This window comes from Plectropomus leopardus, unplaced genomic scaffold (assembly GCF_008729295.1).
Source record: "Plectropomus leopardus isolate mb unplaced genomic scaffold, YSFRI_Pleo_2.0 unplaced_scaffold4965, whole genome shotgun sequence".
Lineage (NCBI taxonomy): Eukaryota > Metazoa > Chordata > Actinopteri > Perciformes > Serranidae > Plectropomus > Plectropomus leopardus.
Genome location: NW_024654493.1, coordinates 1 through 3,391, shown reverse-complemented (window position 1 = coordinate 3,391; position 3,391 = coordinate 1). Strand labels below are relative to the sequence as shown.

At 39.8% G+C, this 3,391-nt stretch overlaps 1 long non-coding RNA gene across 1 annotated transcript; it reads right to left on the bottom strand.

The window, feature by feature from the left end:
• Window positions 1–744: 744 nt before the first annotated feature.
• On the bottom strand, window positions 745–1,473 carry LOC121939516. The gene is made up of 2 exons (XR_006105473.1): window positions 1,361–1,473; window positions 745–889 (listed from the first exon to the last, which is right to left on the bottom strand). It is a non-coding gene; the product is annotated as an uncharacterized LOC121939516 (long non-coding RNA).
• Between the last annotated feature and the right edge of the window lie 1,918 nt (window positions 1,474–3,391).

Genomic DNA, 3,391 nt, shown 5'->3' with positions numbered 1-3,391 from the left:
TCTCAAAGTGCTAAAACAACAAACAGAAACATCTGAAAACTCCACAATAATGTCTTGTTTTTAGAAATCACGACACAGTTACTTACAGAGACTTTGTTGTGAGCTGTTTCATGTAGGAGCTATTTTCCTTCTACTGAACTACATCCGCCAACTGAATCACTGCACAGAAGGAAGTGTGCGTCTACAGCTAGTTTTCCGAGTAGTACTGAGCTAGCTGACCTTACAGCTCAGCCAAGGCTGCCGCCATTAACGCACAACAAGGTCTGTGGATAACCTTGAGTAACCGCGTCATGATTTCTGTAAAGAGACATTGCTGTTGAGTTTTTCAGATTCCATCTGAGAGAGTGCAGACATCTTTACAGCCAATATCTCCAACACACAGCACCTCAAACCAAACAACAGACTGATTAAAAAAAACCACCACAGGTAAGAGGAATGATATATAGTTTGATTTTGGGGTGAACTGTCCCTTTAACTGCAGTGTGTGAAACATGGAGGGATACATCTTGATTATTTTTTTATAAAATGAATGTTTTCATTCATATTTAAAACAAATATGTTTAAAGTTTTTTGCCATCCATCACACAGAATCATTGAAAGTCCCTGTGTGATGCATGTACAGTACAAACATGTGATGATCTGTGTCATTGAAACAAGCTGCAAGGTTTTTGCCAAATGTCTGCTTAACACAAGCAGGCAACATGGACATGACAAGAGGACCAGAACTGTTCCATGCAAACACCGTGTGCAGTCTACAGATACCCTGGATGGTGTTGAGTTAGCGAACAGAGTTATCCAGCAGGGATGGAGGAGATGGAGGGACTGATGGAGGGATGAAGGGGAAAGGTGGAGGGAAGATGGAAGGAGCGCTAGAGGAAATGGAGAAGATCTGGATTAAAGAAAAAAGTAAATGAATGAGGGAAAGTTGAGGCCACTGATTAGTGAGAGAAGATGAAGATGAAGAATAATCAGACACTTGCACTTCAGCACATTCAAGAGATGGGACCCAGTCTATTAATATCATTCATTCAGATGCTTTTATATATCAACAGTATGTGGGTGTGTTAGTTTTCACAGGAAATCCAAAAATATTTCTGTATTTTTCTGGATGACAATCAGTTAAATTCCCCCATATTGTTCTATTTAGTCTACCATTATGTGCATGTTCTGAACTGCCTTCACCATGACTTCCTTAACTGTAAAAATGTAGTAAAAGTAATCTTGAATTAGAATATAGGCATTTTTCATGAGGAAACATAAAAAACAACAAAAAGTAAGAGTAAAAGAGTAAGAGTAAAATAAAACCTATAATCCTTATTTGTAAAGCACATGTGACTGTGAGGAGATGTGAGCGTGTTACCTGCGATGTCACAGAGTTCAGCATCAGTAGCGCTCGCCAGGGCTTCTTCTAGCTCCGGCTCCAGAGTCACATTTTCCATGATGGGGTCCACCCTCTTTTTAGGCACCCAGGCTTTCCCTACAACACAAATGATTAGATTTAATACAAAAAACAAACTTGTAATGTATGTCCTGGGCTGAAATGCAAACAATGTGCCTGTAGCTACCTAAAAAACATCAGATACCAGCATGTCAAAGGATTATTTTGGCACATTTAGTCTACCAGAGAAGAAAAGTTACTTTGTAAAACTGAATATTGTCAGTATACTTCAGTGGCCCTCACCCTTACATGCTTATCTGTGAGGAATGATCCACTGAATGGCAAGGAGTGACAGAGTTTGAAATGTATAACTTTTTGATCAAATCACCAGGTAAGATCCGCATTTAAGCTAATAAAAAACAAAACCAGGCACTATATGGTTATTAAGCTATAACTTTTACAGTTTGTCTGACTAAATCAGCAAAATATTTGCTTGCACGCCCGCACATTGAGTGTCAGGATCCCAGTTTTCCCATATCTTCCTGCTGATGTCTCACATTATTGCTTAAAAAGTTCAGTTTTTCTGTTCAACAGCTTATAAAAATGTTGTTATAGATTTTTATCATGTCTGAAGTGCTTCCCAGCACAAACCAGCTTTTGTGTGTTTTTGTGTTGTTTGTTAGCAGACGTTAATAACTTATATAACAGCTGAGCCGTCTGCAGTGCGTCTCCCTTCATCGCGTCACACCTGACCGCAGGCTGTCGTCACTGTAAAGACTCAGAGATTTGTGTCTTCACTGACAGGTCTGCTATGTCTGTCTGTGTGGTCAGCTCCTCAAATTTCAGCCAGACATTTTTTGACCCCCACATAAATGAGGTGGCAAGATGTTACCCAGAGTGCTTAGCAGCTCCTCTGAAAGTCACCCGTGTCCTTTCTCAGTCACAATCACACCGCTGTGTGCAAAGTTGTGGCAAGTTAAAATCAACCTGTTTCAAGCCCAGCTATGAAGCAACCTAACGGGCTTTCTTTGTGAGAGCTGAGGGTGAGCGAAAGGGGAGTGGTAAAAAGAAACAATGCGGTGCAGTGATGACAGACAGCTCTGAACAGGGTGTGGAAACTGCCGTCCCTCCACTCCCCTCTCATGCTCTCTTTCACAGCTGACCGACTCTTCCGCAGGACAAACTACAGGTTAAAAGCCTTCCTCGATGGTACCTTGACTGTAGTCGCTGAGGGAGTGGAGATTGTTTTTCATTTATTTCCTGCAGTTTTACAGCTGGTCTGTGAGATTAAATTGAAATGCACTTCCTCTTGAACACAAGTTCACTAATGCAACGACACCAGCAAATGAGAACATGACGAAAGTGACAGCAGAGAGACCTTCTAGAGTTTCACAGAGAGATGTCTGGTATCTCTCACCATCCATCACACACCTCTGTGTCCGCACTAGGCCGATGCTGGCTTATAGGGCCTCACGAGGCCTGGGGAGGTGAAGTGTGGTCTTGTGGTACCAATCACATTTTAGGGAATCAAAACCTTCTTCAGGGTTTCCTGTGACACATTTTAAACCTGGTGCAAAATATATAATTTCTTGTGCTGCTTTAAGAGGCCTCTCACAAGTATTTAACCACTGCGCCCTGAGTAAGTTGGTGCTATATTTTTTCAAAAACATATGAGAAAAGGCAATGAGCAACTTTGTAAGAAATGTTCTACAAATTGCAAAAAAAAAAAATGTAATTTTTATTCATTTATTTACTTTCAAAGCTGGGGTAAATTGTCTGAGGAAAAATGAAAAAAGATACTGAAAAGCTGTAATTATAATTAAAATTACACTACAGAATTCTAATAATTTTTTTTAGTCATTTTTTTAAAACTAATTTTGCAGGTATTTTGTGTTGTTTTTTTTTAAACTAATTTCTTGCTAATTTTTGGGCCATTTCTTCTTTCCTTGCTCATTGCCTTCCTTCTATGTTTTCAAAAGAAATCAAGACGATTTTAAAGGATTGTCAAAGGAT